Source organism: Rhinopithecus bieti, unplaced genomic scaffold (genome assembly GCF_001698545.2).
Source record: "Rhinopithecus bieti isolate Rb0 unplaced genomic scaffold, ASM169854v2 scaffold_761, whole genome shotgun sequence".
NCBI lineage: Eukaryota > Metazoa > Chordata > Mammalia > Primates > Cercopithecidae > Rhinopithecus > Rhinopithecus bieti.
Genome location: NW_016803176.1, coordinates 108,916 through 132,511, shown reverse-complemented (window position 1 = coordinate 132,511; position 23,596 = coordinate 108,916). Strand labels below are relative to the sequence as shown.

Genomic DNA, 23,596 nt, shown 5'->3' with positions numbered 1-23,596 from the left:
ATTGCATTGGGGAGTTATACATGATATAAATGATGACTTGATGGGTGCTGACGAGTTGATGGGTGCAGCACACCAACATGGCACAAGTATACATATGTAACAAACCTGCACGTTATGCACATGTACCCTAGAACTTAAAGTATAATAAAAAAAAAAAATAGACACTACACCAAATAAAACATGTAAGATATATTAATGGTAAATAAGCACATTGAAAAAATGTTGTGTCATTAGTCATTAAGAATATACAAATTAAAATCACAAAGAACTATCACTACATGCATATTAGAATAACTATAAATCATTCTAGAAGACTGACAATACCAATCTCTGGTAAGGGTGTTAACCAACTAGATCTCTCACACACTGCAAGTGGGAACACAAAATAGTATAGTTAGTTTGGGAAAATATCTGGTAGCTCTTTTTTAGTTTTAGTTTTTGTTTTTTAAAGACAGTGTTTCACTATGTTAACCAGGCTGGTCTCAAACTTCTGAGCTCAAGCAATCCTCCCACCTTGGCCTCCAAAAGTGCTGGGATTCCGGGCGTGAGCTACCATACCTGCCCCAGTCTGGTAGTTTCTTATAAAATTAAATACACATCTACAATATGACTCAGCAATCTAACTTCTAGGTGTTTAATCAAGAGAAATGAAATCTTTGATTACTCAAAAACCTGGATGCAGATGCTTTTAGTGGTTTTAAAAAATAACTAAAATCCAAAATAACCCCAAAGATCTTCAAATAGTAAAAGGACAATTACACAGTAATAAACCTGTAAAATAAAATAAAAAGGAATAAAGAGACAAATGAGTGAATGTCAAGCACAATATGGTAAGTAAAAGGTGGCCAGCTCAAAAGGCTGTGTACCGTATAATTCTATTTTAATGGCATAAATATAAAAGACAGAATTAAACGTATAGAAAAAGTTCAGGAAGTAAGCAAAATACTTTGACCATAAATGAACAGGAAGAGGGAAGTTTTATGTGATAATGTTAAGTGTTCTGTGCCTTGATTGTGGTGGTGGCTGCACAAATGTGTGCATTTGTCAAAACTCAAAAAACTGTATGCCAAAGGTGAAAATTTAACTGTATGTAAATTTTTAAACAGTGAATAAAAATAACAAGTATTTTAGAAGGGGTCATTAAATATTATGGTATTATTTATTTTAATTATATTTATTATTAATATGGCCAGGAGAGTGGGAAATGGCCTAAGAGAGGAACAATTTGAAACCTTTGATAATAACAAATGTGAAATCAATGAAAAGAATTGCAGGAATAAAAAAAGTAGCAAACAGAAATCCCTTTGACAAGGCAGTAAGAAGGATAAAACTGGGACAGAAATATTCACTCATCTATAAAGGAGCCAACAGTTGCCACGATTTAATTGATGTGCTTCAATTTGATCTGAATACACATCAATAAAAAAGAAGCTCCCTTGGGTTTGGTGTGGCTGATAGAAAAATGGTAAAACAGGCTTCTATGGAGGAGCGGTTCTCAGCGTCATGTGTATATCCAAGTCATAAATTAGGGCGAAATACTCAAAATAAGTTAAGTCCACAAGGAAACTGATGCAGGCAGGTGTCCTGGGAATTAAGACACCTAGCTCACTGTGCTGCAGAGCCTGGCTCCTGACTTTGAGGAAAACAGTAACAAAAATTAAGGACTCATTCAAAAAGCCAACCTGACTCAGACAACTGATATGGCCGCAGCCTGGTGATCATGGCCTAAATTCATCCCACCAGTAACCTAGAAAGCAGTGTGGAAGGAAGCTGCAAGCTTTGCCAGTGGGACACTCCCTTGGTCTTTTTCTTTTTGTTTGTTTGTTAGTAAAGGTTAAGGGTAGAGTAGAGGATAGAAGGAAAGAGGCGTTAACATATTATGTGGCTTGACTTCCACTGGCTGTACTTCAGGCTCAGTTTTCACAGATACGGATCAAAGGACAGTGCCTGAAAACAAACAAATGAAAACAAAACAAAGGTGATAAGATCATTATCTCAGGAAATATCTAGGACAGTTTCATGGAGACAATTATTTTTATAAGAATTTAATAAATGTTTGCATCAAAAATATGAGGGTCAATAAAAGGAAGGAAGAGGAGGAAGAATGAAATGAAGAAGAAAGGAGGAAGAATGGGAAAGAAAAATAGGGAAGAGAATATCGATAATAGAAGATATTAAAAAATGTGAGTAAAGACAAAAATGTAGTAATGTGGAATACACACAAATAATAGCAAACTGGCCAATCTGATGGTAGCAGTACACGCAGAAGCAGCACATTTTCAGATGGGTGAATATTCGGTCTGACTAGAATCTCCACTATCAATGAATGAAAAAAGTCACAGAGAAGTGTAATTTCTCTTACTCTAGATGTTAGATACGATGTTTGTAAACCAAAGAATAGGACAATTTGGGCTGTTTGCATCCTAGCACTGTTAGTTCATAGCTTCACTCAATCAATCAAATATTAATTGAGCATCTATCAAGCTTAGCAGCATGCAAAGTGCTGTAATTCAGAAATTATATGTTACTATGCCTCTAACTGGAGTTTAAGTCTGGATAGCAGAATCTAGAACATCTGCAAGAAAAACTAGTTTTAATAAAAGGATAAATGAATGTGCCTTTAAGTCTTTGCCTCCAGTGTACAGAATCAATAAGCACTTTCTCAATGTTTTGTATTTGCAATATTGTCTTAGATATATGTTCTTAAAGTTAGCCTCCTTGCTTTTTAAACTTCCTTCCCTTCCTTTCTAGAACTTACTACATCTAGATAGGCTACTATATGCCAGTCAATGTGTCAGTTAAGAGAGCAACAAGACAGAAACAATGTTGAAAAACAGAATTTGCAAATCCCATTTTAGAGAAGAGTTAACTGAGATTAAGAATAGTTACAACATTTGTCCAGGGTCACACCAGAAACAAGTAAAGCAGCTGGGATTTAACCCAGGCTTCAAAATTCACAACCATTGCTTTTATCCTGAGAAAATATAATCTCTAAAACTATAATTTACAGATTACAAGACTCCTCATTTGGTTTGGAAAATTCCTCCTGAAAAGGAAACAGTAAAGTTCAGTTTGGTGTCAAAACATGCTCCCCAGAGGCCAACTAATTTTCAGATGGGTGATTATTCAATCCAGCTGGATATGATGTTTTTCTTCCTACATTTATGCTTCAATGTTGGTCTATTTTCTTTCTTTTCTTTTTTTAAGAATCCATTTTCAATTAAGATTTCTAATTAGATTCCATGTTTGAGACACATCTCTAGTAGAAAGCAAATGGCAAGAGTAGTAATTAAAAAGCAGCTGTCTCTTGTCTTTCTGGAATGAAACAATCCATTTTGTCTGTAAGTTATGAAATCCTAGGAAATTCTGTGATGTTTGTTTCAGTTTTTAATAATAGTCAACTTAATTGGAAGATGCTGAATTGGTCTAAAAAAGTCGATGCTCTTTCTAACACATATGCTGAAAATTTCTCTGCTAGAATAAGCATAAATCCACTCTGGATTTTTCAGACTTTTAGTGTTGCAAAGACAAAATCTCCACATTTTATATCAAATCAAATCATTGGCCCGGCATGATAGCTAACACCAATAATCCCAGCACTTTGGCAGGCCAAGATGGGCTCATCACTTGAGCTCAGGGGTTCAAGACAAGAATGGAAACATGCCAAAACCCCATCTCTACAAAAAATTAGACGGCATGGTGGTGCATGCCTGTAGTCCCAGCTACTGAGAGAAGCTGAGGTGGGAAGATCAGCTGATCCTGGGAGGTGAAAGCTGCAGTGACCCATGACTGCGCCACTGCAATCCAGACTAAGTGACAAGAGTGAGACCCTGAGTGACAGAGTGAGATTCATGGAACATAGCTATTTCTTAAAGATCAAATCATTCTTTAAAGTACTAAAGTAGGCATTACCCCAAGTCATTTGCCTTACTTTAGGACTTTTTCAGAAGCCTGCATTATAAAACTTTATAAATCAAAGAGAATAAGCATTTTCAAAGGAAAGAAATATGATTCAGATTAACTGAGATGCAAACAGTTATTTGTGTAGATTTTCTGTTTGGTTTAAGAGAACCAATATTACTAATGCTAATGTTGAAAATTGTTTAGGAAGCTTTTACTCCAGTTGTTCTTGATACCTGAGGCTATATTTTCACATGTAAAGTATAATCAGGATTTGAGGCAATTAACCATATAATTAAGGTCAAGAAAAATCTTCAGCTGGAAAAAAAATAAACCAATGAAGCACACAGATTTTTTCTGGCTTGCATTATCCAGATTCTAGAAAATTATCTAACACAGTTTAATGCACATAGCCATAAAATAGGTCAAGTTCCCTAAAAGCAGGCCAGTCTCAAGTACAAAAGAAACCTCTTAAAACGCATATTCCCAAGAGGCAAACTTTTGAAAGATTTCCCAATATAATCCTGGAAATGACTTCAGGAAATATTAAGTTAAATAACAGTACAAACACACACACACACACACACACACACACACACACGTTGGGGTAAGGTGAGGTCAGGTGACAGATTCGAAAGCATCTATATTCAGGGAACCAGGAGAGAAAACCAAATGACATCACACAGAAATGCAAGCAGAGCAAGTCCAAAGGCATCTTACGATGGATATTAAGGACCTATGGGGCTGGGTTTTTCATCTTATTTTCAGCCCAGCTTCATTTATATCTGTCTTCCCTTCTGTGACTTTACTGTAGCCATACTATTCTTCTTTTAATTGTTTTCTTTTTTTCCTTCATTTATTTTCTTTATTCCATGCTGTTCCATCTACCTGGGACTCTTTATTCTCATACTTTAGGTCTCAGTTTAAATGTCATCTTCCAGAGAAATAGCCTCTGTCTACCCAACCCACAGTAAATTCTCTATTTGTCTCCCAATATTTTATCCCATAGAATTCTGTTATTTTACATTATAGCACTTACCACCGCTTTTACTTATATATTGATATCTACTGAATCTCCTCTGCTGGAATGTAAGTACTGCCAGATTTGTCCAATTCTAGCAAATCACCTTTCAGATGAGTGTTTCCCAAATAACAAAACTTTAGTGCATATGCATTGATTTGATAAGTAATAATATTATTTTTTTGAATTTCTTCACATTTCTGCCTACGGTAGGTCTGGCCTAACTAAAACCCTCAAAATTAGTTTAATGTACTTACAGAAATTAATTTATCTATGAAACTATGGCCACTCATCTATAACATGCAGTCACACATATGCTAAAACACCTAACTGACATTATTGTAAAATGTTTGGTTAATAAGTTTGAATTAATCATCAGTTGAAATTAATATAATGTGTTAATGTTATATGTTAAGAATGACTCTTGTACCTGATTTATGGTGTTTTCCTTGACAGAATTGCTCTTCGATTATTGTTTTGCTGGTTTCAAGGCTCTGCAAGAAACAAAAGGAAAAAAAAGTCAGGATTTAGTGTTTACTGGAAATCTTCTCACTAAAGCACCCATAGGTAAAATGTTTAATATATATGCTTATAGTACCCGTCATTCAGACTTGGGGAGTTATCATCATCACAAGATTCATGGAACATAGCTATTTCTTATTTCTATCCCAAATTAGTCAGCTTTATTCAGACCGTAGAGCTCCTCTAGAATAAATTATAGCTGATCCTTGTTTGCTGCTTAAGTGTGCCAAGTACTATCCTATGCCAGGCACTATTTTAAGTTACATGGATTAACTCATTTATTCCTCATAACTACTCAGCAAGAAAGGGTTAACTCAGCAGGCCTGAGTTACTCAAACTCTGCCCATCACAAAGAAAGGTAAATCTTCAGGTCTGGCCTTCAGTTAGCTTCTGGGAGATAACCTCTGAACTCCTGGAAAAGTCTACCTGGTAAGAGTGTTTTGTATGCATGAGGCCTTAGGCTATGCTGTTTCAGTTGGATCAGATACATTTATTCTAAAATGTGATTTATGGTGAACATTTATTTTTGCTTGTGGGAAGGGGGTCTGGTGTCTGAATCATCCAGTGCTGCATGCTTATGTGAGTGATATCTAATAGAACTCTAGAAACCAAAGCTTAACTGAGCTTCTCTGGTTTACCACACTTCATGGGTTACATATCATTTTGCTGGTAGCTTTAATCACATCTCCATGTGACTCCACTGGGGGAGGATACCTGGGAGTTTGTTCCTGGACTTTGCACCATGAGCCTTTTCTCTTTGCTGTTCTTAATTTGTATACTTTCACTATAAGAAAGCATGACTATGATTATACAGCTTTCCTGTATCTTAGATGATATGGTTTGGCTGTGTCCCCATCCAAATCTCATCATGAATTGTAGTTCCCATAATCTCCACATGTTGTGGGAGGGACCTGGTGGGAGGTAATTGAATCATGGGGGTGGCTACCCAGTGCTGCTGTTCTCATGATAGTGAGTGAGTTCTCACAAGATCTTATGGTTTTATAAGGGGATTTTCCCCCTTTTGCTCTGCATTTCTACTTGCTGCCACCATGTGAAGGACATGTTTGCTTCCCCTTCCATCATAATTGTAAGTTTCCTGAGGCCTCCCCAGTCCTGCAGAACTGTGACTCAATTAAACTTATTTCCTTTATAAATTACCCAGTCTCAGGTATGTCTTTATTAGCAGCATGATAACAGACTGATACATTAGTAAATCATCAAGCCTAAAGGTGGTCTTGAGGACCCCCAATACAAGCACCCTATGAGGGAGGTACCATTATTATTACATAGAGAGAATTTGGCAAAGACAGGTGAAGTAATTCAGTCAGAGTCGCACAGGTAAAGGGTAGTATTTGAATTTAAAACCACTGATCTCCCAAAGTGCACTTTGGGAGGCCAAGACGGGCAGATCACGAGGTCAGGAGATCGAGACCATCCTGACTAACCCGGTGAAACCCCTTCTCTACTAAAAAATACAAAAAACTAGCCAGGTGAGGTGGCGGGCACCTGTAGTCCCAGCTACATGGGAGGCTGAGGCAGGAGAATTGCGTAAACCTGGGAGGCAGAGCTTGCAGTGAGCTGAGATCCGGCCACTGCACTCCAGCCTGGGCAACAGAGCGAGAATCCACCTCAAAAAAAAAAGACCACTGATCTAGTTCCAGAGTTTGGGCATTTTACCACTATATATCATGCTATAAATAAATAAATGTACTACTATATCTAATTCAATAAGTGTATAAAAAAAGTTACCTGGTTCTTTTTTCTATTTTATTATCAGGAACAGTTTTCAAATTGTAAATTTACTATCAGTTGCCAAGATTTCATACTATTTGGTCAAAAGATGTAGTAACTCATTGGATTAAAGTTGTTGTTTCACCATTGTACATTATTTGAAAGAAACTTTCCCCTAGTAATGTCAATAATGCAGATGAGATATACAATTTTCTCATTCACATTATCATATATCTCTCATCATTCTGTATTGTTTTCAATATAAGAAGGCTAAACTACAAAGAATAAGCTTTAAATTATACCAGGCCTCCTTTAATTTGGGGAAAACAAAATATTCCAATTTTTCTTAAGTTTTCTCATTTTTTGAGCCTGGTAGACCCAGAGTTGCTTTTAAGATAAGTGTTAAGGAAAAAAACATGTTTCATAATAAGAGAAATCATGAAACTGATCACTTAGCTGCAACTAAAGAAAATACAGACCATCTATTACTAAACTCAAAACAGAAAATAATATAGAAAAGTCACATGTTTGCTATATCAAACTTTCATCCGGTAGACTTTACAAGACATTTTGGTCAAAGTTTTGTGGTCCTTAAGTGTCTGAGATAGGAGTTTTACTTTAACACTTGAACAACATCATAATTTATCTTTCATCTTTTTCAAATCCACCCAAAGCTAGGCATTGTGCTCTGTTGTACAGAGTAGATGGCAGTGTCCTGTCCTTATTAACAGAACAGACTGCACATCTCTTCTGGATGTTTTAGCTGACATCACTTCTGCAAAGGTGATGAGTTTAACTTGCAAATAAAATAAGAACACACAGAGGCCAACATAGTCTCATATAGTCCATAGTGTCCAAACAAGCCCTTGAATAATTTTTTTAAATACCAGTAATGCATACTGAAGAAGGGTAACACTTTATATAGCAATGAATAAACACATCAAATACAAACTGGATAGCTGCGCAAGTCCAAAGGACCAAAGTTTATGATGCAGAAAGGTCAACTGTCTCATGTGAGTCTGAGTCTTTCAGACTTTTTTTTGTTCCCATTATGGAGTCATTCATTACTTGTCAGCTCCTATCACGTAGCAAGAACCAATATTTACTAAAACCCACTGAACTGTATAGTCACCTTAAATACACATCCCACAGAGTTAACGCAAATAAGGCCTTATTTAACATTTATCCTTATCTTCATGATAAATGACCAAATAGGATATTTTCTTTAATTAGGACCTAAAAGTTTTCCTTCAGTAGAAAATTCAAACTTCTATGTTAAACAACTTCTGAGTGTTAAACTGAATTGAACATTACTGTTGAGAATTAAAATGCATAATATTCAAAAAAATTGAGGTGGCCTCCTATTATGCTTCTACCTTATTCTATATAGGCTAGTGCCTTCTTTGGTCCCTGTATCCATTCTTTTTGTGGCCCTTGATATGGGGTTGGCATATTTGTCTATTCCAAATCTCAGGTTGAAATGTGATTCCCAACATTTCAAGTGAGGCCTAGTGGAAGGTGACTGGATCCTGGGGGAGGATCCCTCATGAATGACTTAGCAACATCCCCTTGGTGATAAGTGAGTTCTCGCTCCAAGTTCACATGATATTTGGTTGTTTAAAACAGTGTGACACCTCCTCCCCAACTTGCTCCCTCTCTCACCATCTATGTGCCTGCTTCTCCTTTGCCTTCCACCATAATTGGAAGCTTTCTGAGGCCTCACCAGAAGCAAATCCTGTCACCACAGTTCCTATGGAATCTACAGAACTGTGAAACAAATAAATCTCTTTCATTTACAAATTACCTAGCCTCAGATATTCCTTTATGGCAATGCAAAAGCAAACTAAGACAGAAAATTGGTACTGAGGAATGGGGTGTTGCTCTAAAGGTTCCAGAAAATATGGAAGCAGCTTTGGAAGTGAATAATGGGCAGAGGCTGAAAGAGTTTGGAAGGCTCAGAAGAAGCAGGAAGATGAGGAAAAATTTGGAACTTCTTAGAGACTGGTTAAATGGTTGTGATAAAAATGCTGACAGAGATACAGACATTGATGTCCAGGCTAAAGAGATCTCAGGTGAAAATGAGAAACTTATTGGGAACCAGAGTAAAGGTCACCCTTCTTATTCTCTAACAAAGAACTTGGCTGCATTCTGTCCAAGCCCTAGGAATCTGTAGAAATTTGAATTTAAGACTGATGACTTAGGGTATCTGGCAGAAGAAATTTCTAAGTAGCAAAGCATTCAATATGTGATCTGGCTGTTTCTAACAACCTAAATGAGATACAAGGGCAAATAAATGACTTAAAATTAGAACTTACAATTAAAAGGGAAGCAGTAAAAGTAAAGCAAAAGTTTGAAAAATTTGCAGCCTGGCCATGTGGCAGAGAAAAAGCATTTTCGGAAAAGGAATTCAAGCAAGCTGCAGAGCAACTACTTGCTAGAGAGACTGGCATGACTAAAAGGGAGCCAAGTGCAAATACCTAACACAATGGAAAAAAAGGTCTCAAAGGCATTTTACAAGTCTTCAAGGAAGCCCCTGCCATCATAGGCCCAGAGGCCTAGGAGGAAAGAAGAGTTTCTTGGGCCAGGTTCAGGGCCCCATTGCCCTGATCAGCCTTGGGATACTGCTTCCCACATCCTGGCCACTCCATCTCTAACCTTGACTCAATGGGGTTCAGGTACAGGTATAGCTCAGGCTGCCACTTTGAAGAGCACAAGCTGTCATACACCTTGGTTGCTTCTACATGGTGTTAAGCCTGCAGGTGCACAGAATGCAAGAGTGAAAGAGGCTTGGTCACTCCCACCTAGATTTTAGAGGATGTATAGGAAAGCTTGGTTGCCTAACTAGATGTAGATGTCTATCACTAGTGCAGAGTCCCAACAGAGAAACTCTACTAGGGGAATGCTGAGGGGAAATGTGGGATTGGAGACCCACAAAGAGTCTGTACCAGGGCACTGCCTAGTAGAGCTGTGGTAAGGGGGTCACTGAACTCCAGACCTGAGAATGGTAAAGCCACCAGTAGATTGCAGCTTCAGCATGGAAAAGCTGCAGGCACTCAACTCTAGCCTAGGAGAGCAGCCATGTGGACCCACAGAAGCCACAAGGGCAGGGCTTCCTAAGGCCATGAGAGCCCAGCCCTCACACCAAGATGTGGGACATGAGGTCAAAGGAGATTGTTTTGAAGCTTTAAGATTTAATGACAGCCCTTCTGGGTTTCTGACTTGTGTGGGACCTATTGCCCCCCTTTTTAGCCAATTTTCTCCCCTTTTGGAATGAGAATGTTTACCTAATGCTTGTACCACCATTGTATCTTGAGAGTCAATAACTAGATTTTCGTTTGTTTGTTTATCTCACAGGCTCATAGATGGAAGGAACGAATTTCCAGACGAGACTTTAGACTTGAGACTTTTGAATTAATGTTTGCATGAGTTAAGACTTTAGGGGACTATTGGAAAGGCATGATTTGTATTTTGAAATGTGAGAAAGACATGAGATTTGGGAGTCCAGGGGCAAAATGATGTGGTTTGGATGTTTGTGCCCTTCAAATCTCATGTTGAAATGTGATTCTCATTGTTGAAGGTGGGCCTGGTCAGAGGTGACTGGATCATGGAAGAGGATCGCTCATGAATGGCTTAGCACCACTCTCTTGGTGATAAGTGAGTTCTTGCTCTAACTTCATGCAATATCTGGTTATTCAAAAGAATTTGGTACCTCCCCTCCCTCTCTTGCTCCCCTTCTCACCATGTGATATGCCTGCTCCTCCTTTGCCTTCCACCATGAGTGGAAGCTTTCTGAGACCTCATCAGGAGCAGATTTCCAGTACTATGCCTCCTGTGAAGCCTGAAAAACCATGGACCAATTAACCCGCCCCTCCACCTTTTTTTTTTTTTTTTTTTTTTTTTTTTTTTTTTTTTTTTTTTTTTGATATGGAGTCTCCCTCTGTCGCCCAGGCTGGAGTGCAGTGGGGCGATCTCTGCTCACTGCAAGCTCCGCCTCCCGGGTTCACGCCATTCTCCTGCCTCAGCCTCCCAAGTAGCTGGGACTAGAGGTGCCCGCCGCCACGCCCAGCTAATTTTTGTATTTTTAGTAGAGACGGGGTTTCACCATATTAGCCAGGATGGTCTCAATCTCCTGGCCTCGTGATCCACCCGCCTTGTCCTCCCAAAGTGCTGGGATTACAGGTGTTGAGACACCACGCCCGGCCCTAAACCTCTTTTTCTTATAAATTACCCAGCTCCAAGTGTTTCTTTACCATGATGCAAAAGCAAATTAACACAGCCCTGGATGAGGTTTTCATAACATCCCTCTTTTTTTTCCCCCTACTCCAGGATCCTGGTGTGATGGGAATATAGCTAAAGTCAGAGATGATTATTTGTCTTTTCCATCTTACCCCATGGAAGAAAACTGGGCCTTGTGCTGACCCCAAATAGCCTGAATAACTCCAGGTTAAGGGCCCACATCAGTGAGAGGTTTTGGGATATTATAGCAAAGGCAGAAGCTGAGTGAGACAGAATTTAGAAGAGATCAAGGAGAGACCATGCCATGTAAGTCAGAGAATTCTGCAATATGGCTGCTATGATTTGGATGTTAGTTTCTCCAAACCTCATGTTGAAATTAGATCCCAAATGATGGAGATGAGGTCTAATGGGAGATGCCTTAGTCATGGGGGTGGATCCCTCATGAATAGATTAATGCCCCTTTCTGCAGGGAGTGAGTCTTCACTTTATTAGTTTCCACAAGAGCTGATTCCTAAAAAGAACCTAGAACGTCCCCTCTTGCTCTTTCTTGCTTCCTCTCTTACCATGTGATCTCCGCATACACTGGCTCCCCTTCCCCTTCCACCATGAATATAAGTAGCCTGAAGTCTTCATCAGATGCAGGTGTTCATTCACCTGCAGAACCATAAGCCAAATAAACCTCTTTTCTGTATCAATAATCCAGCCTCAGGTATTCCTTTATAGCAATGTAAATGAACCAAGACAACGGGTTTTCATGGGTTCTGAGAACTCACACACTTGTTCCATAATAGGTCCAGCATTGAAATATTTGCCTTAGAAATTATTCAAATATAGTTACTAGAATCTAGATTAAACTACTTTTAAGATAAATGTTAAAATTAAATCTAATTTCCCAAAGGTTTTAAAAATCTTATAGTTGTTGCTCAGTTTCCATCTCTAACTGTAAAGGCAAAGTAGGATTAAGCTGACAATGGCATTCTCAACATAGCCTTCAGGTCAACAGAAAAATTGTAAAAAAAAAAAAAAAGTTATATTAGAATTAATAAAATAACTCAAAAGTCAAGGATGCAAGGTAAATTTGCAGCAATAACTTTTCTATATAATAGCAAAAAATAGAAAATAAAATTTCCAAATGAATGCACCTCCCAATAGCAGCAATAATAACCCAAATTACTATAGCAGTAACAACAAAATCAATAAAGAAATTATGAATAACTCTGTAAGGAAAATTACAAGAATCTATAAAGAGAAGTAAAGAACTGTAACACATATGTAAGTGGGAAATTATTTACAGTATAAATATCAATTCCTTCCAAATTAATTTGTATTTTTAGTATAATTCCAATGAAAATTCTAATGAAAGTAATTTTAGAAGCTCTTAAAATTTTCCAATGCTTATTTGAAGAAAGCATTCTAGATCATAAAGAATATTCTGAATATGAATATTAATAAAATGTTTTGTCTATCTAATGATAAAATATATTTTGTGACATAAAATGTGACATAGTGAAGAAATGACTGAGAAAGTTATGTACAGATTAGAGAGAAAATATGGGTATCCCAGAAACATTCCATTTTCTGTAATCGTTCATTCAACAAATATATAATGCCTGTCATATGCCAAGCACTGTGCTAATTATTAAAGGGACAATGTATTTCCTTCAGATGTTTGGTGGGGAAAAATTAACAATTATTTTTATTACAATTGAAATTGATATAAATGGGCATAGGACTTCAAAACTGCATATAGATAGCAAACCTAAACCCAGTGTATAATAAAGTGAGCATCACAAATTAATAAAAAAGAAATGAATTATTTAATGATTGTTGAGACAGTTGCCTATCTTTTTGGAATAAAATCAATTGTGTCCCAGTAGACAGGGATATAAATTCCAGATGTATTATGGAAGTAAATACAAAATAAAAAAATAAAGAAAAATGGAATTGATTATTTTACACCTTTTGGAGGGGTCAACTCTACTTCTGAATCTTATAAGTGCTAGAAGAAATGATAAAGAAAATGCCTGGAAGATTGGGCTATGCAAAAAACTTTCCTAGTTAAAATAAATAGGAGCAGACATAAAATTATTTGCAACAAAAGCAATATACCAAAATCTATTTTGTACAAATACTAAATATCAAGTGAGAAATATTTAAAAGATGCTTCACAGTGAAGGAACAATTCATGAATAAACATGGAAAATATTCAACTTCATTAATACTCAAGAAAATAACTATTATAAATAATGATCAACAATATTTCATCTAACAAATTGGCAAAGAAGAAGTTGTTCATATATGATGCTATTTTGAGATTACTTTGAATGCTACTTTCCTACATTCCCAGAGTGTTTTCTAAGAACTCTAAAAGTGTTCCTATCCTGTCCCAGAAAATCTAGGAAGCATTCTCACCATATGTGGTTAGCACAAGATGCTCATTTCAGACACATCTTATTTTAATACCCACTATACAATAATGCTGTTTAGGCAAATGACTGTCAAATATTTATCATGACATTACAGGTACCACAGGAAACATGTGGGAGGCATGCAATAAATATGCTGAATGTTGAATAAATTAATGAGCTTGTTTCTTCATTATTAAATAAAGGTGTGACATTGGCTTTTCAAAACATGTTTTCATATTCTTTGATATAGTAATTCTAATTTTGGGTTTCCATTCTAGAGAAATAATCCTAAATATAGAAAAAAGTTATATACACAAATTACCACAATATGACTAAAGTAGGAAAGAAATAGAAACATCCTAAATATTCAACAATAGAGAAATATTTGAATAAATTGCATTAACTAATTTGATGGAATACTAGGTCACTATTAAAAAGACATTAAGGAAGAGTTTAAAATGGCTTATACCAAAATGTTAAATGTAAAAAGCTGTATTAAAAGTTGTATATCTCATTTATGACTATGGTTTGTGTAGCAGGTAAAACTCCACGTAAAATTCCATCTTACTACTCTTTAACTTTATCTCCATGAAGAAGTTACCTAACTTAAGTCTGCTTTTTTCATCTATAAAATGGGAAAATAATAACACTGGCTATCACCAAATGCTGTCATTTTTAATTAATGATCAAAATAGATAATTCAAACAATGTTAGCTATACCTATCACACAGTAAGTATTCATGTTTCTACAGCTATAGCTTTTTTTTTTTTTAACTATTAAATGAAAACAAAACCTAGCATACCAGAAAGTCTAAATGCTAATATGTCAATGTGTTGGCAGTAGTTATTTTTGTGCGGTGCATTTGGCTATCCAAAACATTTGGAACATCTCTCCTACGTCAAGGAAACATCCCACCTTGCAAGTTCACATATCACCAAGACGGATGCTAGAAATCCACTTCTTAGTCTTCCTTACACATAGAGAACAAATACATGGCCCAGGCTTTTCTGATACCATTGTCCAAGACTTCAGCTCAAAAATACAACGTATCTAGCAACGCATTCTGAGAGATGACACCTTTGCCAGCTCTCAAGACAGTGGGGGCAGAGGTTCTGCCCTGAGGCCCAGCATCAGCAGTATGGGCAGAGATACCTGTGCTAGCAGCAGTCACAGTGAGATTTCTGCTAGCAGCAGTCACAGTGAGATTTCTTTGGAGCAGTGCTCATGTGTATTTGGCCGGGGTTGGAGCTCCTGAGTACCCGCCCTCCAAGCCTGAGCCTCTGTTCTTTAGGATTTTAATGGATCCTAGGCACTCTTGCCTTCACCAGCCCCTTCCTCCATAGTATACACAAACATGCACATGTATATGTTATATAATATTAGTTTATGACTGCATTGGTATAAAGATATAATATCATGTAATAAAAATTTTTCAACCTACAAATTATTTTCTTTTTCAGATTTTCAAAGCATTGTGGGCCTTAGCAGTACGCCTATTGTGTAAGTTCACTCTGTTTAATGTTTTCAAAGGAATTCCTTTTCCCTTTAAACTAGCTAGAGTATATTCTCTGCAACTAAGGAAACTGACTGTACAGGTGGCAAAACTACAGTGAAATTTTCACTTTGTTGAACATTTCTAGGAATTCTTAAATTCTTTGGAAAAGTATATCTTACTTAGTAAAGAGAAAATAATACATTTATGAAGAAAAAAGAAAATCTGAACAATTAATTTATCTTCAGTAGCTTATAGCATCAAATGAAAAAATTTATGCATATCTCAGAATCTTAAGCTACAAAAGTACTGTAAAGATCGTTGTAGGAAAAAAAAAGTCATTGTGTCCAATTACCCATCTGCCATTTCAATTACCTTTACCCCATACCCTGACCAAGTTGTCATTGTCAGTGATACTCAGCCCAGTAAGTACTATCTCTGGAAGAAAATCAAACATTCTGTCTCTTGATTATATGACTGTTAAAAGTTCCTCTTTAATACTGAAAAAGAAAATATATTTCTGAAATATTTTTCCCCAAATGTACCTCCAATATCTGAATATTCTTTACGTTCCCACTTTAGATCCCCAATACCAGTGCCTCAGAATGATTACATAGTTCCCCAACTCAAAAGACTCTTGTATCTACAGCACAAACTTTTTTCTTTGATTCTGTATCAATCTATGATTACGGAAGCCACCCGTTGCTCCAAGGCAGAGATGTGAATTACTGAATCAGAGGCACTATATCTCTTCAGATCATTATTTCTTTGACTCCCATCAGAAGAATACAAACTTGCATGAGGCCATAGTTTAAAAGGAAATTTGGAATCCAATACAAAAGCAGACATTTGTATTTTGAAAAGAAAACTTTTCTACTTCATGAATTTTCTTGAAGTAGCTACCCAAAACAAAATAGTAAAAACTACACAAAACTAGAACTCTGGCAATACCAATTTTCAGTCTTGGTACTGCTCCTAAATCCTATTACCTATAAAATCACAGTCTCTCAGATAAATTAATGAAGACAATTTAGACTCTCAACATTTGATGACTTGACTTCTAATAAAGATTAGATCCCTTAGGTCATTAGCTACATGACTAAGGAAAATTAATAAAACTTATCAGTGTCATCCGATTTGTAGTTGATATTTCCTTTTTGGGGGAAAGGCCAAAATGGCAGACTAGAAGCAGCTCACGCGTGCTGCTTCTAGAGGAAACAAAAGGGCTAGTGAACATTGACCCTACAGGCTGATCATCTGAGCAACCACATCAGAATCCATCAAGGCAGTAGAGGAACACAGAGAGCAGAAAGGAGCAAAGCTGGACACCAGCCTGTCTGGGCTTAACGTAGAGCCAGGAGAACATCTCCAAAATGGAAAAGGATAAGTAAGACTCCTCTTGGGGATACACACTATCTATAGGGACAAATGCAAGACAGGGAATGACAGCATCCCTTTGGCCCACTCCACGACCCCCCACCATGCTTCTATACTGAGGCAGATGTTTTGTGGGGGCAACTCTCTGCAAGGGGAACTCTAAAAGACCTTGGCCTCAGAGCAGACCATCACCAGCACAATAGCCCCAACAGAGGTTGCAGCCGTGGTGCCTGAGAGTGGTAAGATTGCTCCATCCAGCTCACCGGACAAGGTTTCGTGTTAGGTTCTAGCCCAGTGGTCCCACTTCTGCTTTAACTTGGCTGGCAGCCACCATCTCCTGTTGTCCTTGGAAGTACCCAGACAGCAGGGCTGTTGACCCCATGACCCCCACAGATAGCCAGATGGGAAACACCTGCTAGAACTTCTAGTCCAGCAGACTCATTTCCCTATGAACTCAGCTGGAAACTGCAGTTTCCTGTTATCCCGGGAAGCACCCAGATGACAAGACAGGTGACCTCACCCACCCTTGTCACAGATAGCCAGATGGACAATGCTTGCTAGTTTCTGGCCTAGTGGTCCCACTTCTGTGTGTACTCAGCCTTAAAGGCATAGCCTCCTGTTGTCCCAGGAAACATCAGGGCTACAAGGCAGGAGACCCCACCCACCCTCACCACTAGTAGCCGGGAGGGCAACACTTGCTAGAACTTCTGGTCCAGTAGTTCCACCTCTGTCTGAACTGTCAGTAGACACAGCCTCCTGTTGTCCTGGGAACCATCTGGGTAGCTGGGCAGGTGACCCTGTCCATTCTCACTACGGGTAGCCAGGCTAGCCATACCTGCCAGAGCTTCCAGTCCAATGATCCCTCTTCTGTCTGAACTCAGCCAGTGAGTGCAGCCTCCTGTTGTCCCAGGAGACATTCAGACAGCAGGATAAATGATCCTGCCCTTGCCTCCAACTGCTGTTAGCTAGGCTGGCAATGCCTGTTAGAGCTTCCAGCTCAGTGATCCTTCTGCTGTCTGAGCTCAGAAGGCAGGCACAGCCTCCTGTTGTCCTGAGAAAACACTGTAGAGTAGGGTAGGTGACCACAGGTGGGTAACCACAGGGTGAGTGACCCCACCCACTCCCACTGCTGGTATCCACGCAGACAACACCAACTAGAGCTTTTAGCCTATCAGTCCCACTTCTGTGTGAACCTAGCTGGAGGGCACCACCTCTTGTTGTCCAGGAAAACACCTGGACAGTAGGGCAGACTACCCCACTGACTCCGCTGCTGGTAGCCAGGCAGACAACGCCTGCTAGAGCTTCCAGCCCAGCAATCCCACTTCTATGTGAATTCAGCCACAGAGAACAGCCTCCTGTTGTCTGGAGAAACATCCAGATGGCTGGATAAGTGACTCCACCTACCCCTCTCTCTCTTAGCTAGGCAAGCTACACCTGCTAGAGCTTCCGGCCCAGCGGTTCTACTTTTGCCTAAATTTGTCAAAGACCACAGCCTTCTATTGCCCCAGAAACCACCTGGATGTAGAAACTACCTGGATGGTAGGGCAAGAAACTCCACTCACACCCACCTCTCATAGCCAGATAGACCACACCTGCTAGAGCTTCTAGACCAGCAGTTTTGCTTCTGTCTGCACTCTGTGGACAGGTGCAACCTTGTGATCTCCCAGGAAGCACAACAACAGCAGATTAGAACTGACCCAGAAAAGATATGGCCTGTCTCCCAACTGTGGCCCCTGCTTGAGAGAGCCCCATGGATCAGAATACTTAACAAAAGAAATGTGGGCATAGAGACAGTAACTGGAGGGGACACCTCCAAGACCCAGGAGTAGAATAGAATCAAAACTAGTCGACTGAACCCATATTATACCACAAGCAAATTTGCAAGGGCATCACAGAAGATAAAAGCAAATAAACAAGAAACCCAGAAAACAAAACAAAAAACAAAACAAAACAAAAATCATCTAAAGGACAGCAACTGCAAGGACTGAAGGAATATTAGCTCACACATATGAGAAAAGAACAGCGCAAAATTCTAGCAACTCAAAAAGCTAGAGTGTCCTTCTTACCTCTAAACAACCACACTACTTACCCAGAAATGGTTTTTACCTGGGCTGAAATGGCTGCAATGTCAGAAATAGAGCTCAGAACACGGATTGGAATGAAGATTATCGACATTCAAAAGGAAGATGAAACCCAATTCAATGAATCTAAGAAATATAATAAAATGGTACAGAAACTAGAAGACAAAATGGCCATTTTAAGAAAGAACCAAACTGAGCTGATAGAAGTGAAAAATTCACTTCAACAATTTTTTAGTACAATCGCAAGTATTAACAGCAGAATCAACCAAGAGGAGGAAAGAATCTCAGAGCTCAAAGACTGTTTCTCTGAAATAACTCAGACAAAAAACAAATAAACAAAACCAATAGAGAAGAACGAGCAAAACCTCTGAGAAATATGAAATTATGTAAAGAGATCATATCTATGACTCATTGGCATCACTGAAAGAGAGAGGCACAAAATAAGCAACTTGCAAAACATTTGAGGATATCATTCACAAAATTTCCTCAACCTCATTAGAGAGGCAAACATTTAAATTCAGAAAATGTAGAAAATCCCTGTGAAATACTACACCAGAAGACCATCCCCAAGACATAATTATCAGATTCTTCAATGTTGAAATGAAAGGAAAAATATTGAAGGCAGTTAGAGAGAAGGGACAGGTCACCTACAAAGAGAACTCCATTAGGATAACCGCAGACTTTTCAGCTGAAACCTACAAGCCAGAACAAACTGGAGGCCAATAGTCAGTATTAATAAAGAAATTCCAACCAATAATTTCATATTTAGCCAAACTAAGCTTCACAAGCAAAGAAGAAATAAGATACTTTTCAGAAAAGTATATGCTAAGAGAATTTATTACCACCGGACCTGCCTTATAAGAGGTTCTTAAGAGAGTGCTAAATCTTGAAAGGAAAGACTGTTACCAGCCACCACAAAAACACACTTAAGTACGTAAACCATTGACACTATAAAGGAACCACACAATCAAGTCTGCATGATAACCAGCTAACAACACAATGACAGGATCAAACCTTAAATGTAAATGGACTGAATGTCCCAATAAAAGCACAGAGTGGCAAGTTGGATACAAAAGCAAGACCCAACTGTGTTGTCTACAAGAGACCCATCTCACATACAGTGACAACCATAAGCTCAAAGAAAAGGGATGGAGAAATATCTACCAAGCAAACAGAAAAAAGCAGGTGTCGCTATTCTAATTTCAGGTAAACCAGACGTTAACACTGATAAAAAATGACAAATAAGGGCATTACAAAATGGTAAAGGGTCAAATTCAATAAAAAGATCTAACTATCCTATGTATACACACTTAATGCAGGAGCACCCAGATTCATGAAGCAAGTTCTTAGATACATAAGAAGAGTCTTAGATAACCACATAATAATAGTGAAAGACTCCAAAACCCCACTGACAGACAGTATTAGAGTGATTATCAAGGCAGGAAAGTAACAAAGATATTCAAGACCTAAACTTGACATTTGACCAAATGGGGCTAATATCATCTACAATACTGTCCATCCCAAAACATTCTTCTCATCGGAACATGGCACATACTCTAAAATCAACCACACAATTGGTGATAAACCAATACTCAGCAAATTCAAAAACAGTGAAATCATACCAAACACACTCTTGTACCACTGCATAATAAAAATAGAAAACAATATTAAGAGAATTGCTTAAAACCATACAGTTACATGGAAATTAAACAACATGCTCCTAAATGACCTTCTGGTACCCAATAAAATGAGCACAGAAATCAATAAATTCTTTGAAACTAATAAGAATAAAAGTGCAACCTATCAGAATCTCTGGGACACAGCTAAAGCAGTGTTAAGAGGGAATTTGATAGGGCTAAATGCCCAAATCAAAAAGTTAGATTTCAAATTAAAAACTAACATCAAACCTAGAGGAACTAGAGAAACAAAAGCAAACTAACCCCAACACTAGCAAAAGAGAAGATATAAGCAAAATTAGGGCTGATCTGAAGGAAATTGAGATTCCAAAAAAAAAAAAATCAACAAATCCAGAAGTTGCTTTTGAAAATAAACAAGAATAAAAGAACACTTACTACACTAATAAAGAAAAAAAAAGAGAGAATATCCAAATAAAAACAATAAGAAATAACAAAGGAGACATTACCACTTGACCTCACAGAAAGACAAAAAACTCTCAGAGAATACTATGAAAAACTCTATACATCCAAACTTAAAAACCTGGAAGAAATTCCTAAATTCCTGAAAACATACAACTTCCAAGATTAAACCAGGAAGAAATTGAATTTCTGAATAGACCAATAACGAGTTCTGAAATTGCATCAGTAATACAAATCCTACTAAACGTAAAAAGCCCAGGACCAGATGGATTCACAGGCAAATTCTATCAGATATATAAAGAAGAGATGATACCATTTGTACTGAAACTATTCCAAACAATTAAAGAGAAGGGACCCTTCCCTAAGTCGTTCTTTGAGACCAGTATTATTCTGATATCAAGACCTGGCAGAATCACAACAGAAAAAAAAAAAAAAAAAAAAAAAAAAAACTTCAGGCCAATATCCTCGATGAAGACAGATGCAAAAATATTTTACAAAATACTAGAAATTGAATCCAGTAGCACATCAAAAAGCCAATCTACCATGATCAAGTAGGCTTTATCCCTGGGATGCAAGGTTGGTATAACATATAGAAATCATTAAATTTGATTCATCACATAAACAGAACTGAAAACCACATGATTATCTCAGATGCAGAAAATGCTTTCAATAAAATTCGGCATCCATTTACATTAATAACTCTCAACAAACTAGACATTGAAGGAATATACCTTAAAATAATAAAATAATACCTAAAAATAACAAAAGCCATTTATGACAAACTCACGGCCAACATCATATTGAACGGTCAAAAGGAGAATTCCCCGAGAACTGGAACAAGAAGGATCCCCACTCTCATCACTCATTCAACATAATATGGGAGGTTCTAGCCAGAGCAATAAGTAAGAAAAAGAAATAAAAGGCATCCAAACAGGAAGAGAGGGAGTCAAACTAGCTGTTTGCAGGCTTTGTGATTCTATGCCGAAAACCTTCAGTCTCTGCCCAAAAGCTCTGAGATCTGATGGACAAACTTAGCCACATTTTAGAATATAAAATCAATGCACAAAAGCCAGTGGCATTGGCCAGGCGCAGTGGGTGCCTGTAATCCCAGCACACTGGGAGACCTAGGTGGGCAGATTGCTTGAGCTCATGAGTTCAAGACCAACCTTGGTGACATAGCAAAACCCCATCGCTACTAAAAATACAAATATTAGCCAGGTGTGGTGGTGTACACCTGTAGTCTCAGCTACTCAGGAGGGTGAGATGGGGGAATCACTTGAGCAGAAAGTTGGAGGTTGCAGTGAGCTGTGATAGCACCACTGCACTCCAGCTTGGGCAATCAAGCCAGATGCTGTCTCAAAAAAAAGTTACTTAAAAAATCATTAGAATTTCTATACATTAATAATATTCAAGCTGAGAGCCAAATCAAGAATGCAATCCCATTTACCACAGCCTGAAAAAGAAAAGAAAAGAAAAGAAAATACCAAATACCTACGAATACATCTAACCAAAAGGTGAAAGATCTCTACAAGGAGATCTAGAAAACACTATTCAAAAACGTCAGAGATAACACAAACAAGTGGAAAAACATTCCATGTTTATGGATTAGAAGAATTAATATTGTTTAAATGGCCATACTTCTCAAAGCAATTTAACAATTCAAAGCTATCCTTGTCAAACCACCAATGACATTCTTTACAGAATTACAAAAAAACTTTTTAAAATTCATATTGAACCAAAAAAGAGCTTGAATAACCAAGGCAATTCTAAGCAATAAGAATAAAGCAAGAGGCATCACCTTACCAAACTTCAAACTATATTACAAGGATACAGTAACCAAAACAGCATGGTATTAGTACAGAAACAGTTACATAGATCAATGGAAAAGAACATAGAGTCCAGAAATAAACCCATACACCTACAACCATCTGATCTTTGACAACATCTACAAAATCAAGCCATGGGGAAAAGACTCCCTATTCAATAAATGGTGCTGAGATAACTGGGTAGCCATATGCAGAAGATTGAAGTTGGATCTCTTCCTTGCACCACATGCAAAAATCAGTTCAAGATGGATTAAAGACTTAAATGTAAAACCTAAAACTACAAAAACCCTGGAGGATAACCAGCAAGGTTTTCATGATGCAGACAACACAAGCAATTGCAACAAAAACAAAAATTGACAAATGAGACCTAATTAAACCAAAGAGCTTCTGCACAGAAAAGAAACTATCAACAGAGTAAACAGATAACCTAAAGAAAGGCAGAAAATATTTGGAAATTATATATCTGACAAAGGTCTAATATTCAGCATCTATAAGGAACCTAAACAAATTTACAAGTTAGAAACAAATAAACTCACTAAAAAGTGGGCAAAGAATACAAACAGACACTTTTCAAAAGAAGTCATACATATGGCCAACAAACATATGAAAAAAATGCTCCACATCATTAATTGTTAGAGAAATGCAAATGAAAACCACAATGAGACACCATCTCACATCAGGCAGAATTGCTATTATCAAAAAGTCAAAAAATAACACACTGGTGAATTAGCAGAGAAAAGACAACATTTATACACTGCTGATGGGAATGTAAATTAGTTCAACCATTGTGGAAAGCAGTGTGATGATTTCTCAAAGATCCTGAACCAGAAGTAACAATTGACCCAGCAGTCCCATTATTTGGTTTACACCCAAATAAATATAAATTATTCTACCATAAACACACA

General features: G+C 37.7%; 1 protein-coding gene across 3 annotated transcripts in view; it reads right to left on the bottom strand.

Moving 5' to 3' along the window:
- INPP4B (inositol polyphosphate-4-phosphatase type II B) overlaps positions 1-23,596 on the bottom strand; it is a 551,727-nt gene that overhangs the window by 431,509 nt on the left and 96,622 nt on the right. For all 3 annotated transcript variants that reach the window (XR_001884600.1, XM_017867638.1, XM_017867644.1), the window contains exon 2: positions 5,352-5,415. The gene's annotated coding sequence lies outside the window, so the exon portion shown is untranslated. The remainder of the gene's footprint in view (positions 1-5,351; positions 5,416-23,596) is intronic.